Consider the following 18582-nt stretch of genomic DNA (forward strand, 5'->3'; position numbering starts at 1 on the left):
GAGGGGAGGCCGGGAGGAAGCAGAGACAGGACACCTGACCCAAACTAGCCAAAGAGGTATTCCATACCACAGCACGTCATGCCCAGGGAGGTAACTGGGAGTTACCCAGAAGGGCACACTGTCTCTTCAGGGGGGTCGAACTCGTTCAGCGGTGGTATCGTATTCTCTTGTTATTTTCTCTTATCAATATTATCACTGGTGGTAGCAGCAGTGATTTGTGTTATACCTTAGTTACTGGGCTGTTCTTATCTCAACCCGTGGGAGTTACATTCTCCTGATTCTCCTCCCCATCCTTCCGGGAGTGGGGAGGGTTGGGGGGGGGGGGGGTGTGAGTGGACGAGCTGTGTGGATCAGTTTAAACCACGACACCGGGAAGCCCGAGAGCGGGTGCCAGAGAGGTGGTGTGCAGATGGAGTTTTAGGTGGCAAAGTGAGGTCTTTAGATCAAAGGAAGATTCAGGTTGTGTCCTTGTAAAGCCCTGCTCTGCATCTTTTTCAAGCTCTCCACCTTTCCCCTTAGAGCTTCTCTGGACAGATTTCAGCGGTCTGTGCCTCAGTTTCCCTACCTGTAAACGAGGAAGAACAGCAATTTTCCCCTGCTTCTCTGTGTTTTCCAGTTTGCTGTTTTTATTTAACCCCCCTCTATCCTTCTCTGGAAGGCAGCTGGCACCAGTAAGCACCAAATAGTCCTTCTCGGCCTCAGGTTTGAGTCAGCTACACAGTCTTCGGCTATTCTGTGCTGCAGCGAAGAGTGTGCTGGCAACACCAGTCCTGCATGGGCAGTAAGCAAAGGGTTCAAAGGAAAATAGGAGGAAACAGAAAACTCTAAAGCGATTTTTCAGGGTTCCAGCACATTCTCCAAAGTGGTTGCATCTTTTTGGCACTCCCTGATGTTTTGAAGAGTTTTGATGCTGCTGGGTTGTATTAGCAAATAGGCTTAGAGCACTCTAGTACTGCTTTTGCTGGACTAATGTTGCAATTCTTGGGTTTTTTTCCTCAGCTTTGTTGCTGCTCTTGTCTGTGTGCGATCATCCAGATCAAGACTAGGGGAAATCCAGGGAAGACTGCTGGGATGCCTTCCATCTTGTCCCTGAGTACCAGAAACTCGATCATCTGATGGTAAGTAATACCCATATACTTTTGTACATTATACGCAACCTGTAAAATTGCTTTATTTCCAAGTTACCATCATGTATTACCCAGAAGCAACTGAGAAATTTGGGGTTAGCTTTGTATATATGATGTATATAGATGAGGAATCTGAAGCATGTTTAGATCAGACTCAAATCTATCTGGGAAAAATGTTGTTCCTTATGCTCCTGCTGAAGTCTGTTTGGAAGAGATCCCAAGCAAGGATGGCTCTGTCTAAATAACAAGTATTATTAGTTTGGGCCAGTTTTATTGGCTGGAAAGGCTTTTGAAGAAACACACCAGTGTACTGGGAATCTGATGGGAGGTGTAAAGGGCTTTGCTAATGTTTACTGGGACTTGAATGCTTGTGATGAAAGGAAAATGAGAAAGAAGTAGTCACGTAGTTGCATGAGCTGAACCAAGTGAGATAGGTGCTTAATAGCTTTGAATTCTTAAAGTCTGTTATGAAGGAAGCATCATTGCTCCCTTTGGTTAAAAGACAGGTTTCTGCTGGCCTGGGGAAAGCATTTCTAAATACTAGCTGGCAAGGCAGTTATTTGAAGCGTGGCCCCTATCTGTCTACCTTCCCTTCCCTAGCACTTGATCTGTTTGTTGTGGTCAATCTTTGTACTGGGATTTGCAAGTGATGTCCAGAAATGCCCAGTCTGCCTTGCAATGGTTTCTCTCTAAACTGGACATGCAGAGGAGAGACCACTGCAGGTTCTAAAAGTTGCCTTGATAAGATGGGTTTTGTCCTGGTCAGTTGGAGGCTGAGTGGAGAGGATGCAAATGGATGGAGCCATTACTCAAGAGCAAGGAAAGGGCTGATAATATTTCCCATTAAAGATGTTGCAAACAAGCTGAGGACTGTTGGGGTGGTTTTTACAGCAGATTGTTGAGTTGCTTTGGGTTTGATGCTGTACTTTTTTGAGGCTTCCTCTGCTCTAGTTCTAGCAGTTTGTGTAATGCTATTTCCACAGAACACACAGTGTAATGAAACATGAAGGATTATGCTCTTTCCTAAACTGTTTAAATGACTGACTTAACATTGGATTTTACTGAGCATGTTAGGATTGGAGATGCATCATGAGGGAGGAATGGAATGTAACCCTTTGCATTAAGCGAGCTCCAAATTACTCCTCACTTGCCATACCCCGTGTGCGAACCAGTCACAGTCCCCTCGAACTGGAGCAGCTCTGGTTGGGGTGGTGGCAGGGCACAGAGCAACCCCCAGTTGGAGTAATCTCCTAGTATAACAATGAGCACTAGGCGTGGAGTACTCTTAGCGGATGCCATGGCTGAACTTTATGCTTCCCTTGAAGTTAGCACTTAGGGAGCTGGTTTGTGGGTGAGTGGAGAGTGCTGTCCAGTGAGGCTTTACACACATGGAGCTTTAGGTGTGTAGGTAAGTGAGAACATCCATATTAATGGGACTGTTCCAGAGGGGAGCATGTGTAGAAAATGCCCAGCTATTTGTTTTTAGCCTAACATATTAGGCTTAGTAGCTTCTGGACATACGCACTTAGGGAGCTGGTCTGTGATTCACCAGAGAGCTCTTTCCTGTGAGGCTTTACATAGATGGAGGTTTAGGTGTGTAAGTAAGTGAGGATATCCATGGTGTTGGCACCATTCTGGAGGGCACCCTCTGTAGAACCTGACCAGCTATTTGTGTTTGTCCTTATTCATTAGGTTTAGGTACAGGGTTTGGACATTCACACATAGGGAGCTGGTTTATGGCATGCCTGAGAGCGCTGCCCTGCCAAGTTGTACACAGATAGAGCTTTGCGTGGCTAAGCAAGGGTGGATTGCCTTCTTGGCATCAGTGCTGTGGAGGGCACCACGTGTAGCTGATGGCCAGCACAAGCTTTATGTCCTGGCACCATAGGCTTAGCATCAGGATTTGGACATTTGCATTTAGGGAGCTGGTTTGTGGGTCAGTGCAGAGTGCTTTCCAGTGAGGCTTTACACAGAGGTAGTTTTAGGTGTGTAAGTAAGTGAGGATACCCATATTGGTGGGACTGTTCTGGAGTGTAATGTGTAAGAAATGCCCAGCTCCTGGTTTCTGTCTGAACGCATAAAGCTTAGGAGGAGAGTCAGGATGTTTGCATTTATGGAGCTGGTTTATGATTCACCGGAAGGTGCTTTCCAGGGAGGCTTTACACAGATGGAGATTTAGGTGGCTAAGTGAGGATATACCTGTTCATGGCACCATTCTGGAGGGCACCCTATGTAGAACCTGACCAGCTATTTGCTTTGGTCCTTATGCATTACGTTTAGTCACAGCATCTGAATATTCGCACTTATGGAACTGGTTTATGGGGTGTCTGAGAGCACTGCCTTGTGAGGTCATACACAGATGGAGTGGATTGCCATGCCCAGCACCAGCTTTTTCCTGGCAACTTAGGCTTAGCATCATAGTCTGGACACTGGCACTTAGGAAGGTGGTCTTTGCTGTGGGAGGAGCTAATGTAGGAGTGTGGGCGTGGTCTAGGCTAAGGGATGGGCGGTACCAGGGATGAGGCCTCTGTTGGGGTGAGCCAATGAGGGGCAAGGGGTGTGGCCTCTGGGGAAGGTGTGATCTGGGCTGTGGGTGGGGCCAGGGCTGCAGGCAGGGCTAATGAGGGGTGGATGTGTGGTCTATACAAGGGGTGGGGCTTTTCATGGGGGCGTGGCCTAGTCTGGAGGCATGTGTAGGGTTGTGGGTGGGGTTAGGGTAGGGTTGTTGATTCGGGGATGTGGTAGCATTGTTGAGGAGCTTGCAATAGTGAGGTGAAACGCTCATCTGCTGTGCAGCCCTGCAGCAGTTCCTCTGGCAATGGTTTTGGATTTTTTGTTTGAATTACTTCCCAGTGCCTGATACCTCACTGGGCAATTCCTGCTGACCTTCCTTGGCCAACAGGGTGTGCACATTTCTTGGAGGGGACCTATTGGGGGGTTTAAAGCATCCTGAGGTCTTCTCTCTGCCTTCTAGACCACTGGTCCTGCTGGAGCCGGTGTGGGGATTGCCACCTGAATGGGCCTACAGTCCCATTCACAGAGCGCTGAGTGCTGTGGTTTCCAGACAGTTCTGTGATTGTTATAACAGGTTTTCAGTCTGAATCACAGTAATTCTCTCATGTTCCATATTTCTGTTCCACCAGCAATGCTGAGAACACATGGCACTGTGCCCCTGTACCTGCTGACGTTGTGACTGCTCTGTGGTTGCAGTACCCTGAACTGGGTCTTGGGCAAGCGCATTTCCCCTTCCCACTTTCCAGGTTGTCTTAAAGCAGCTTCAGAAATGTTTCTGCATTGTCTGTCTGTGCTTTACAAACCAGCCTTTGAGATTAATTCCTTGTTATTAGAGTATACTCAGTATAGAGCTTGGTTTAAATGCTTCTCTTGCGTTTCCAGGGACTGATTTTGCCTTTCTTAGGCTGCTTGTTGGTGGAAGCTTATAAATTAGTTACTGACTTAGTACGCCCAGCTCGTTGATCCCCAACCACTGTCATTTACATGTCATGGTCCTTGTTAGTACTTCAGTGTCCTGGGTTTACCAGGAGCCATTTTGCTCCTTCTTAGTAACTGGTGCAAGCTCTGTGTTTTGACTTCCAGCCTGGGCAGAGAGCTGATAATACTGATTGTTTTTGGTTGTTGCTAAGTGGTGTTTATTCTGGCCAAGGACTCTGTGAGTCTCATGCTCTGCTGGGGACGAGGGAGGCCGGGAGGAAGCGGGGACAGGACACCTGACCCAAACTAGCCAAGGAGGTATTCCATACCATAGCACATCATGCCCGGAGGGGGAACTGGAAGTTACCCGGAAGGGGCAGGCTCTCGCTCTTCGGGGGGGTCGAACTCGTTCGGCGGTGGTATCGTATTCTCTTGTTATTTTCTCTTATCAATATTATCATTGGTGGTAGCAGCAGTGATTTGTGTTATACCTTAGTTACTGGGCTGTTCTTATCTCAACCCGTGGGAGTTACATTCTCCTGATTTTTCCTCCCCATCCCTCCGGGAGTGGGGAGGGTCGGGGGGGGGGGGGGTGAGTGGACAACCTGTGTGGATTGGTTTAAACTACGACATTCAGTTTTCAAAGTCACCCAGCTCCTGTGTTGTGACAGTTTCACCACCTTACAGAAAACACTTCACTTTCCATCATCATCAGATGTTGTCCACACATTCCTACTGTCTGTATCAAGGCAATCACTAGCAATATTAACCATGAGCAGGCAAAATGAAGCCTCAAGGGAGCTCAACTCATAACATCTCTTTGGTGTGATGCTTCCCATCCGCAGCTTGGTGCTGTGGTCACCAGACAAGGGCAGCTGTGTCTCCCATGAGCCTGGTGAGGCTTCAAAGGAGGGACAAATCATGTTACCAGGCACAGAACAGCTGGTTGTGATCATCAGGTTCACCAGGATATGTCACAGCAACTCAACACCAGCTACCAGTAGGCAAAGGTATGATGAAGTGTTACCTGCAGAGACCTTGTGTGTCGCCTTGTGTTGCTCTTGGGTCTCTGTGTGATTCCTGGACAGCACTGTGTCAGGATCCTCATGCTTTTCTTTTCTCCACCTCGGGTCCATATCAGCTACCCTCTAGGCTCTTGCAGCTCCTTTTGGCCCCTTTCTTCCATCCAGTTGCAGGTTTTATCACCTCTGCCTTGGACCAGTGATGCTCACTTGGTGTTTTCCCCTGCCCCAGCAGTTCTCAGCCTGTCTCAGCCCTGTGAGCGCTGTCACCGTGTGGCACAGTGCAGGTGACGTGTGCTGTTTTCTCACTTCCTTGCTGGCAGCTCTCCATCAGGGTAGTCAGGGGGGGCACTACTGGGAACCAGCGCCTGTATGAAGAGCAGGGGCTCTGTTTGGTGGTCTTTGCCCCCTGACCCTATTTTGTCTGACTTGTTTAAAAGCCTTGGTGCTGGTGTGAGATTTCATGTGCCAGTTCCTTTAAATTCTGGACTTTCTGGGTTCTTCATCCTTACTGAAAGCTGTGACAAAGCAATAGGGTGGTTTTCAGGCCATACGTGGACAAGTTTGCTGTTTTAGCAGCAGCAGTACTAGGTGATCTCACTTCTTTGCTTGTAATTTGTAGGTAACTTTTCATGTCTAAGGGAAGAATTTGCTGAGAACTGTTTGATCTTTGTACTTCTTGATCTGTAAGATTTAATTCAGTTTTGTACAGTCATTTTCCCTTCCATTGTAAGCTCTGACTGATGTGCTGCCTGAGGTTGTTTCTCAGTCAAAGAAAGCCCTTCTCATGAGGTTTTCCTGTCCTTCTGGTACGGTTTGCTAATAGACAGGTTTGATGGCCTTCCTGCCTCCTTTTTCTGTCGGGGAAGATCTTGGCCCTGTCTGCCTTGCAGGGCCCTCTGTACTATAGCCCTGTCCATACTCCCACAGCATCAACACAGTGAAATAACGACTCATGCTGTGGAGGATTGGCTTGTCGAAAAAGGTCAAAAGGTCACGTTCCCATCAATGAGCTGAAACAAGACATCTGTGTAGAACATGGTGCAAACCTCTCACACCAGATACTGAGGAAATGAAGGACACTGGCAAACAGCAACATACTATGACCAATCACAGCCAAGGACACTAAACGATAAGTGCATGAGAAGGAGGATGGTGGGGGGGTGCATGGTGTAGCTGCAAAAATATAGAGCTTACACAATGCCTTATTTGTTCCAGAACCAATCAAGTGCCTAGTATTTGCATATTCACTGTTATATTAACCGAAGGTAGAAGCCCAATAAACGAAGCTTGCTGTTAACTCATATTGAGTCGTCCAAGTCTTCCTTTCACGACAAATGGTGACCCCGACGTGATTCAAACATGGAGCGGAGGGTACCGACACCACGGCCGTGAAAACTGGCACTTGGCTCCGATCTTGCCCCGGAGGGTCAAAGCGGCGCATCGCGCGAAAGGACGACCATATAGATGGGATCTGGGCGCCGCCGGACTTGCAGTGGCTGCATCGGCAGCGTTGCACCAAGGAGGAGGAGCAGCCGAAGCCTCGTAGGGCAACGGAGCGCGAGTACCTTAAAAGGGGGTATGGAGAGGCAAGCTGCCCTGAATTTATTTAATTGCTTTTTAGAAAAGCGTGGTATTAAGGAGAAGGAGTTAAAGAAGGAATTAGCGGGAGTGATAGCTTATGGAGTAGCGAAAGGTTGTTTCCTTGACCCCAATACGATCTTTGACAGTGACGAGTGGCAGAAACTAGGAGATAAGCTGTGGGCAGCCACCCTTGACGGTGATAAAACGGCAAAGCATTTGGGAAAAACCTGGCGGGTAGTTGCTAACGCGTTAGATCAGCACCGTGCCAAGCAGAAGGCGGCGAAAGCCGTCACTGAGTGGCTCGGCGCGGTCTCCTCTAACACCTGAGGGGGGGGGTGGGAGACCCGTGGCCCTTGCCGCCCCTCACCAATACGGTTTATATACCGCCCACCGGCTCTCCCTCCTCCTCGGTCCTTGCTTCCCCGGGTCCGGCTGAAAAGCTCCCCCCCGGGGATGCAGAATCTGGGGACGTGAGTAAGCTGGTGGAGGAGGGAAACCTGCAAATTGGCAACAAGGGCATGGGTATTGATCGTGAACGTATATGGAAAAAGATAGCCGCACAGGCTGCCCAGGAGGGGGATCTTGAGGCTGCCGCTGATACGTTACAGCCATTCCCGGTGACCTGTCAGCAGGGGCCTCAGGGTGGCCTTACAGCTAGTATCACACCGTTAGATGGGAAATTGCTGTCGCAGCTGCGAGCGACAGTGAGCGAATGTGGTATTCAGGGGGAGCCCGCTAAACAAATGTTGGATTATATCTGGGGGGGGGGGCTGTTACTCCCCAATGATGTCAAGAGTCTCACCCGCCTCATATTAACCCCACATCAGCAGTTGTTATTTAACGCATACTGGCAAGCATTTTGCCAAGAATCAGTGGCCGAACAACGCCACCCTGGGAATCCTTTATACGGGCTGACTGTCCCCGAGCTGATGGGGTTGGGTCCTTTTCTACATACAGAGGCGCAGGCCCTCTTAGGGCCTGATAAAATCAGGGAGACAATGGCCACGGCCCGGCGCACCATAGATCGAATTAAGGCCCCTGGTGGATTGCCCTCCTATATGTCCCTGAGGCAGGGCCGGGACGAGTCACTAGGTTCCTTTGTAGACAGAGTAGCCGCAGCTATAAAATCAGCTGGGGTGCCGGAATATATGCAAGGAGCTACCTTAAAGCAGCGTGTCTTGCAAAACGGGAACAGCGTTGTTCGAAATCTTATAGTGACACTGCCAGGGAATTGGAGTGTTGAGGAGTTATTAGAACGTGCCGTGCAAGTCCCTACCGGTAATCAGGCTATGTTAGTGAATGCCATCAAAGAATTAGGAGAGGGATCGAAAGCACAAGCAGAAACATCCCGAAACCAAGTGTTCGCAGCCCTCGCTCCTCTCCGCTCGCCCAGCCAACCAGTACCAGCAAAAAGTTCTGAGAGTCCGCTGTTTCCGATGCGGCCAGCAGGGCCACCTCCAGCGAAACTGCCCCGCCGGGGCAGCCTGGTGTCCTCAATGCCAATCTGCTGCGCACTGCCCTGCCGCTTGCCGAAGACTACAGGGAAACGGAGGACAGAACGTGAGGGGGACCCGCGTGATGACACAAGTAGCCCCCCACATTGCTTCCCCCCACCCCTGGCCACCCCTGAGCCTCTGCCAGTTGCCGCCGCGTCTGCAAAGACTGAGGACAGAGATGAAGACAGTCTTTTTGACCCGGGCCCTATTGACCCCAAGAAGGAACCTGTGCGTGCTCATCAGGCTGCTGTTGCTGCTCCTGAAGTTCTGACGCCTGTTAATTCTGATGCTGACCTGGATGATCCTTTTGACATGGAGCCGGAAAAGAAGCCTAATTTATATCCCCCAGATCCTCATGATAAATGGACAGCTGTAAAGGGAGAAGCGAGATGGGTGTGGGATGCAGATGTGTTGTGTGCTTTCCCTGTGATGTATATGCTAGATCAAGACCCGCGGTGGGAAGGTCTCTCATATGCCCTTATCAGGGGTATTGGGAGGACTGTGGCGGACTGCGACGGACCGTGGACTTGGGGTCCCATATACAACTCATTTGATACAGTCTCTCTGTGATACTCATGTACTAGAAGATAGCAAATATGTCTATGATTCTATTGATGCTTGGAAACCTTTATAGATATTGCTGGCCACTTCTTCTGACATAGACTGGCCACCTGTGTCAGAATGAGTGTGCATTTTTGAGCAGTATAAAAGCCCAAGCCTCATGCGATGTGAGGGAGGCAGAGCCTCTGCGGGGATGCTCGCTAGGGCTGAGCCTGCCACCTCACACTGCAATGATGCTTGTTGGAGCTGGTTTCCTGATAGTCTTCACAGAGTCCTTATGCCACATTATGTACATGGGACTTTATAGTGCGAGTAATGATTGTCTGAATTTTGTGTTTCAAATATTGTAGTTGTGTGAAATGTGCTTGTGGGATCCCATATGCATACGTATGTGTGTGTGTGTGATGAGAGCAGATGGTGTTCTATGTATTTTTTTTTTGTTATCGTGTTCATGTAAAAGTTTTTAACAGGTAGTGGTTTAACATTTCAGGCGAGAAAGGGTTAATGCAAAAGTGTGGTTGTGGGCACGTATTTATGGCTGCTGCTGAAGCAGGCAGGCAGCTGTAGCTGCTGCCAAGCAGGCTGCTGTTTGTAGCCATGCAAAGCAGAGTGAACAACTTCTGGAAAAAAAAAAAAAAGGGGGGGGGGGGAGAGAAGAAAAGAAGGTTAAGTTGCAGATCACAGGTAGACAAATGCGAATCCAGGTGATAGACTGGAAATCTATTCAGAGAGAGATCTGTCAAACAATGATTTTGATTGTTTGCAGGTGTTGCAGGAAAAGATTCTCACCTTTCCTGTTAAGTACCGGATTAACGCTCAAGGTCATGCAGTAAATGCTGAAATGTCTCCCTTAAATTGGAAATTGCTATCTCATTTAAGGCAAACTTCTATTTCTACAGGCATTCAGTTTGAACCCACTAGGCAGATGTTGTCATATATTTGGGGAACAGATTTGCTGTTATCTTAAAAGTATTGTGAAATTAATCCTCACCCCTTCGCAGTTCTTGTTATGGAACATGTATTGGCAGAAAACCTGTCGAGGCAGTTGCACTTCAGCGAGGCCAGGGAGATCCCCTGATTGGGGTGCAATTACAACACCTGATGGGAACTGGACAGTTCTCCACTAAGGAGGCTCAAGTCCAGCTAGGTCCAGAATTGTTAAAAGAATCTATGAGACTAGCCTTGCTACTGGGGAGATCATCATCTGCGTTGAAAGGACTATTCATTGTTCCAGGTGTCATCGATGCTGATTATATGGGTGAAATTACATTAAATTATTTATGCATCTTTAGTGATGAACAAACTCTAGCGGTTATTAAGCACTTTGTACAAACACAAGCGCAGAAGATAAAGCCTTCTTTTAAGGCGTACTATCGAGATCCTAATACAGATTTGTGGCAGGGACCGGCAGAAGTAATATATCTGGGCCGTGGTTACGCCTGTGTTTGTGCTCCTGCAGGACCCTTGTGGGTACCATCCAAGTGACTAAGACCGACTGTTGCAGAAGCTCCAGTGACGGCGTCTCCGAGCTAGTGTATGGACCCTGACTCGCAGGCCCGGGAGGAGCGTAGCTTGCGCCGAGCGCTACAGCCACTAATAGAAGAACTTAACTCCTTAGTCAACACAGAGCTTTCATTGAGCACGGTCGCCCTCCTAGATCCGGTCCATGGCCACAGGCATATAGTGGTACAACTGAGATTGGTGATACAACAAGTGCTTCGATAACTCTGTAGTTTTTGTCATCAGTGTGACCCTACAGTAGAATTGTATTGTGGTGGTTGTCAGTCTATAAGGCCATCTTAGCCAGAGTTAGCTGAAACAAAGACTTTTTGTATAGTCTGTCAAATTATCTTTTACGTAACCCGCTTATAGCGCTTCAGAAATATTTAGCTGATTTTAGAAGTACAGATTTTGAATTACTTGAGTTATTTGAAAATCGTGGCTCACTTCATAGAGCTGCATATACGTTTGCTTTACAAGCTGCTTCGCCGTTATAGGCCTCATAATTATAGGGGGCTTGTTACTTTGTTATGCTTTGCAATGTTGTTCTGCTTGTTTACAACGACTCCTGACTCAGTCCTTATTCCTTTACAAAGAAAAAGGGGGAATTGTGGAGGATTGGCTTGTCGAAAAAGGTCAAAAGGTCACGTTCCCATCAACGAGCTGAAACAAGACATCTGTGTAGAACATGGTGCAAACCTCTCACACCAGATAATGAGGAAATGAAGGACACTGGCAAACAGCAACATACTATGAACAATCACAGCCAAGGACACTAAGCGATAAGTGCATGAGAACGAGGATGGTGGGGGGGTGCACGGTGTAGCTGCAAAAATATAGAGCTTACACAATGCCTTATTTGTGCCAGAACCAATCAAGTGCCTAGTATTTGCATATTCACTGTTATATTAACCGAAGGTAGAAGCCCAATAAACGAAGCTTGCTGTTAACTCATATTGAGTCGTCCAAGTCTTCCTTTCACGACAATGCTAGTCCCTGCCTTTTCTGCTTAGAAGGGCCAAAACTGCTGAATCTGATGGCTGCTCACATAGAAGCAAGAATCTGGATTACTTTCCTTGCCTGTTGTTTTTGCATTTTGTGTTCCCCCCTGCTCCCCACAGGCTAAATTTTTACTGCAGCATCAATTTCCTCATTTTAAGTTTAAGCCATTGCCAGCATCTTTTCCTTTCAAGGGACAGAGAGATTCTATCTTGCTGAAACATTAGCAGAATGCAGTGGTCTAGCCCTGCTTGTTGGAGCTCTGATGGACTGTGGCTGCTGCTCCCTTCTGTTGTGAGCGAGGCTCCTGTGCAAGGAAATCAGAAAGATGTGTGGATCACAGTGTCGCTGTCCTCATGGTTTGCTGTTCCAGTGCTGTGTGATGGCTGCTAGTTTGTTTGTTGTGGGCCAGGTTCCATGGTTTGTTGTGGCAAAGGTGCTGTTCCATTTACTGGGAGCGCTCATGGAGCTGAGGTTTTGTTCTGACTGAAGACAGGTGTCAGAAACCCACCATTAACATCATTATACCTTAGCATGTAAAACCAGATAATTATTTTTGCCCCAGGTAGTGTCTGCATCTTCAGGTAATTGGAAAGTTCCTTGCTCATCTTTGGGTTACACTGTAAATAGCCTGTTGTAAGGCAGCTTTTATATCATGTTAGCTAAGTGTCTTTTTGCAATCTCTGGTATAAGTTTATCATTAATAATTGAGGACTCTGATGTATAATGGTGATGAATGAGTATTTATTTATAGATGTAATACTATGAAATAGCTTTATTATCACTTGCTAAAAATGCTTCCTTTTTTGTTTTCCTAGCAGTCAATGCAAACAACAGAAACCATTACTTCATGACTGAGATTGCCAAGTCAACAAATTTCTAGTTTACAATGAGAAAAAGAAACACTTAATGTTTTTAATGTAGAACGTGAACAGTGGGAGGCCTCAGTTTGCTTCTTTCCAAGAGAAAAACACTTCATACAGCTCTATATGCAGCAAGCTTGGCTTCGTGTAGGAATGCCAACTATAAATGCTTTAGCACATTTGTACTGGTTTTAGCATCGACAGGGAGTAAACGGGCAGCTGTGTGGTGCTTAGTTGCTGGCTGGGCTGAAACCATGGAAGCTGTTTAGTTTATTTAATAGAGTGCCTTGTCTGTGATCCTTCCTGGATTTGAAAACTTTGCGTTTGGGGAAGAAGAAATTGCTCTGAAATTCTTTGGTTATAAAACAGTAGCAAATGGTATCTCAACAGCAGTTTTTATTTGCCATCCTACAAGGCCTATCCAGGAGGCCACAGAGACAAACACATTACTCTTTTGTATTTCAGAGTAGACAACTTCATTGGAGCTCACTGGAAATTGGACAAGGTGCCCCATGTCAACAGGCAGAAACCATGAACATGACAGGGGTTGCAGAACAAGTAAGTATTTTGCTTTCTGGGTTAACAGTAGGAGAACAGGTTGATATGGCTGAACCTTCATCTCTCTTCAAAGTAATGAACATTTTCATGATAATCTGTTTGGAAGAGGCATTCATTATAACCAATGAGATGCAGAAGCCCAGAAGGGGATCCTACAGGAAAGAACATTTTTGAAGGCCCTCTGTGCTGTTTCTGAAAGCAGAAGATATCTTCCTTTCTGAACACCTCTTGCCTGGACACATAAGTGATGCCTGTCATGAGCATTGACAGCACACCATAAAGGAGAACGGGCTAACAGGGACCCTAAGCCTTTTGCTTTCCAAGGGTAGTTAATAGCAGTGTATTTGCTGACAGCTACAAGGGTGACAACACTCACGCACCACCTTAAGCAATGGATGATTTTTAAGTTCAGGCACAATTTGTGTCTGGTTTCTTTTGCTCCCTTTGAAAAGGGACTTAAAAGGCAGAATGAGGACCAAGCAGTGTGTGCTGTGATTAAATTGGTCACATGCACTCTGCTTGCAGTGAAAGACCATTAATATCAGAGCATTAAATAATATGTCAAAGAAAACTGGGACATAAATGATTGACTGACCTGAGCGGTTTCATCCATTTTTCTGCTGAGCTTCCATCATGCTGGGTCCTGTGCCAAGGCATTGACACAAAGCAGTTAGATCTAATGTTCGGATGAGGAGTGTTTTCTGTGATGGGAATGGTTGTTTCATATGTTGTTTGGCTGGTGTCTAGACAGTGGTTTCAGCATGTGGTCTGCAGACACTAGAAAGTGACAGGACACTTTTAGGGAACTGTTTGTAAGCTGTCACCAAGAAAGTTAGTTGCCTGTAGGCTTAAATGAGCAGAATATGGATTTGCATTCCCTGGAAGAATATTTTAGGTATTTACAAGTCAGAGATGCTCAGAGTCAAGGACCATGGAGCCAAAGGAGATACAGCTATCACATCCATTTCAACAACTCTATAATGTTTCCCATGCTGACTCTGTGGGGCACTTCCTTCTAGTGCCCCAAGATTTCCATTTAGAATCATAGAATCATAGAATAGTTAGGGTTGGAAAGGACCTTAAGATCATCTAGTTCAAAACCCCGTGCCTTGGGCAGGGACACCTCACACTAAGCCATGCCACACGAGGCTTCGTCCAACCTGGCCTTGAACGCCGCCAGGGATGGAGCATTCACAACCTCCCTGGGCAGCCCATTCCAGTGCCTCACCACCCTAACAGTAAAGAATTTCTTCCTTATATCCAATCTAAACTTCCCCTGTTTAAGTTTTAATCCGTTACCCCTTGTCCTGAAACTTACAGTCCCTAATGAATAGTCAATCCCCAGCATCCCTATAGCCCTCCTTCAGATACTTTAAGGCTGCTATGAGGTCTCCATGCAGCCTTCTCTTCTCCAGGCTGAACAGACCCAACTTCCTCAGCCTATTCTTCATACGGGAGGTGCTTCAGTCCCCTGATCATCCTCGTGGCCCTCCTCTGGACTTGTTCCAACAGTTCCATGTCCTTTTTATGTTGAGGACACCAGAACTGCACACAATACTCCAGATGAGGTCTCACAAGAGCAGAGTAGAGGGGCAGGATCACCTCCTTCACCCTGCTGGTCACACTACTTTTGATGCAGCCCAGGATATGGTTGGCTTTCTGGGCTGCGAGCAAATTTGTGGCTTAACTGTTTTGAGCTGCTCTTTTGTCACTTCCCTGTGGGGTTGGAGGATACATTGTGCATAGTCAGTAAGCACAGGTATTATAGAGGAGATTTGTAGTTGGAAAGCCAGCCATTTACATTGATGCGTGGTCCGGGATCCAGCTAGGAAGATCAGATCTTCATAGATTTATACCTGATAGGCACAATGAAAAAGTTCTGTTCTGGGGTCTACAATGCTTTGCGGGCCTCTGTTTTTCCATGCAGTAATGGCTTTATTTATATCCACAATTATTTTAGTCTCAAAAATGCCAGGGTGTTGCCACAAGCTGATCCAGGTGTTAAATGTCAGGAATGGGGCAATAGTCTCAGGCCACTGTCTTTACTCCATGCACAGCAATAGCTGTGTCCTGGTAATAGCTGCAAGCTTTGAAATGATATAGGCTGGCAGGAAGCTACCAGTGTATGTTTTGGTGTGAGCAGCACAGATATATTAGGTTTGGCATTGTAGTACATGGATTTTTTTCGTGGGTTTAAGTGACCATCTCTATAGCAGTACCAGAAGTGGATTTGTGTACTGCTGTATGGGTGCTCAGTTTCATATGTTTAGTTGCATGTTATGTACAAATAAGTGCATGGTGGAGACAGTGGCCTTAGCATCTGAGAAAGAGCAACAGTTATCTCAATAACACTGAAGATGTGTCTTATCCTGATGTCGTGGTTTAAACAAAGTCAGCCATAAATCATGCAGTCGCTCTCTCACTCCCCCCCTTCTTGCCTTCCCCCTACACCCGGAGGGACGGAGAGGAGAATCGAAAAGAATGCAACTCCCACGGGTTGAGATAAGAACAGTTTAGTAACTAAGGTATAACACAAATCACTACTGCTGCCACCAATAATAATAATGATAAAGGAAATAACAAGGGAAGAGAATACAACACCTCAACCCCAGCCGACCGATAACTCTCCCAACCCCACCCAACCAAGCACTGACCGATACCTCATCCAGCCCTCCAGTCCTACCCTTTCCGGGTAACTCTCTGTTACCTCCTGGGCATGACATGCTGTGGTATGGAATACCTCTTTGGCTAGTTTGGGTCAGGTGTCCTGTCTCTGCTTACTCTCAGCTTTCCCTCCTCCCGGGCAGAGCATGAGGCTCAGAAAGTCCTTGGTCAGATTAAAACATTAGTATTTTCAGCAGTGTTCTCAGGCCGAAAGTCAAAACACAGCGCTGCAACAGCTACTAAGAAGGAGAAAAATTACTGCTGCTAAACCCAGGACAGTATCCACCCATTATTCCATACCATTCACGTTATGCTCAGATCCCACATTTTCAATATACCATCAAGTGGGATGGTGAGCACCTGTTGTATGGCCAGGGCCCATTCTGGGAGCTCTGCTCTGGCTGCCCCAGTGGTGGCCAGCGTAGGCACCCAGACAGAGCAGATGACAGGGGAGGCTGCAGTGCAGAGCTTGGAGTGTAGAGGGTGCCTGAACTGGTCTTGTGAGGGAAAAGTGCACGATGGGCAGGGCTGCACTCAGTGCTCCCTGGTTGAGGTCCTCCTGCAGCAGGTGGCTGAGCTGCGCAATACTGTTAGCGGGCTTCAAGATGTCAGGGTAGCTGAGAGGAAGCAGGGCTGCTTGCTCCAGCCCCATACTGTGCAGGGGCCTCAAGCTTCCCCTCCAGCTCATGAAGGAAAGAAGGAGGCCACCAACCCGGGAAGTTGGGAATAAGTGACAAAGAAAAATAACAAAAGAAGAAGGAAAAGGACAATTAAAGGCAAGGGGCTTCCTCCTAAATCTGTTGTCCCCACGCAGAACCGCTTTGCTGTCCTTCAGGAGACTAACGAGGAAACGCGCTTGCACCACAAACAGCCGGATTATGCACGGGTAAAGATCTCTACTGGCGCTACAAAGAAAAAGCAGCAAGTCATATTAATAGGGGTCTCTACTTTGAAAGGGACAGAAGCACTCGTCTGTCGGACGGACCCTGTCTCGAGGGAGGTGTGCTGCCTACCAGGGGCACGGATCAGGGATGTTACAGAGAGGCTACCTGCTCTAGTAAGTTCCACGGACTATTAGCCGCTCCTGGTGATCCATGTGGGTGCTAGAGATATATGTAGTAGTAGACTGGGGACCATAAAGAAAGACTACAGAGCCCTGGGAGAGGTGGTTATGGGCACCGGTGCTCAGATAGTCTTTTCGTCAATTCTCCAGGACACAGGGGAGGACCAAGAAAAAGCTAGGAGGATTGGACAGGTTAATAGATGGTTAAAAGGGTGGTGTCATAGTCAGGGGTTTGGGTGTCTTGAACATATGACTGAAGTTAGTAGGCCAGATCTACTGGGGGCTGGTGGAGCTGCTGTGGTAAAGAAGGGGAAGAACAGTTTTGGTAGGAGGCTAGCCAGACTGGTCAAGGAGGCTTTAAACTAGATGTGTTGGGGGATGGGGGCATCATTCCATCCCAACACACCCAGTCAGTTGCCAGCACCTATAATAAAAGCTCAGAACAATGTAGATATATTCCAGCTGCTCCAGCCAACGAGCCGTCTTCAATTGGAGCTCGTCTCAGATGCCTCTATACAAACGCCCGTAGCATGGGGAACAAACAAGAGGAATTAGAGATGTGTACACATCTATGGGGGTATGATATAATAGGCATCACAGAAACATGGTGGGATGGCTCCTATGACTGGAGTGTTGGAATGGAAGGTTACAGGCTCTTTAGAAAGGACAGGCCTGGCAGGCGGGGAGGGGGAGTTGCCCTTTATGTTAGGGATAGGCTGGAGAGTATGGAACTCTGTCTGGGGGCAGGTGAGCAGTTTACAGAGAGTTTGTGGGTCAGGGTTAAAGGGAAAACATCTGTGGGAGACATTACTGTGGGGATCTGTTACAGGCCGCCTGATCAAGGAGAACCTGTGGATGAAGCACTCTACAGACAGATAGGAAAAGCCTCACGCTCGCAGGCCCTTGTTCTCACGGGGGACTTCAACCACCCTGACATCTGTTGGAATGATGGCACTGCGCGGCACAAGCAATCCAGGAGGTTCCTCGACTGTGTGGAAGACAACTTCCTTCTGCAAGTAATAGAGGAGCCGAAAAGGAGAGGTGCCATGCTTGACCTTGTGCTCACCAACAGGGAAGGGCTTGTTGAGAATGTGGTACTCCAGGACAGCCTTGGATGCAGCGATCATGAGATGGTCAAATTTGAGATCCCCAGGAGAGCGAGAAGAGCGTGTAGCAAGCTCACTGCCCTGGACTTCAAAAGAGCAGACTTTGGCCTCTTCAAGAGCCTGCTTAGTAAGGTTCCATGGGATATAGCCCTGGAGGGCAGGGGGGCCCAAGACTGTTGGTTGATATTCAAGGATCACCTGCTACAAGCTCAGGAGTGCTGCATCCCAACTAGAAGGAAGTGCGGCAGGAGGGCCAGGAGACCTCCTTGGATGGATAAGGAGCTGCTGAGGACAATTCAAAGGAAAAAAGAGGCTTCTAAAAAATGGAAGCAAGGACAGGCAGCCTGGGTAGAGTACAGGGATGTTGTCCAGGAAGCTAGGGACCAGGTTAAGAAGGCTAAGGCCCAGTTAGAATTAAACCTAGCCAGGGATGTTAAGGATAATAGGAAGGGATTCTACAGGTGCGTAGCAAACAAAAAAACAGACTAGGGACAAAATAGGCCCCCTGAGGAAGCTCTGGGGAGAACTGGCTACGCAGGATTTGGAGAACGCTGAGGTTCTGAATGACTTCTTTGCCTCGGTCTCCACTGGCAAAGGCTCTGGCTGC

The 18582-nt window shown here is 47.6% G+C and overlaps 1 long non-coding RNA gene across 1 annotated transcript; it reads left to right on the top strand.

The window, feature by feature from the left end:
- Window positions 1-1053: 1053 nt before the first annotated feature.
- On the top strand, window positions 1054-16666 carry LOC136004483 (uncharacterized). Its single transcript, XR_010608487.1, has 3 exons — window positions 1054-1118; window positions 13050-13142; window positions 16621-16666. It is a non-coding gene; the product is annotated as an uncharacterized LOC136004483 (long non-coding RNA).
- Window positions 16667-18582: the final 1916 nt, after the last annotated feature.

Source organism: Lathamus discolor, chromosome W (assembly GCF_037157495.1).
Source record: "Lathamus discolor isolate bLatDis1 chromosome W, bLatDis1.hap1, whole genome shotgun sequence".
NCBI classification, from domain to species: Eukaryota; Metazoa; Chordata; class Aves; order Psittaciformes; family Psittacidae; genus Lathamus; species Lathamus discolor.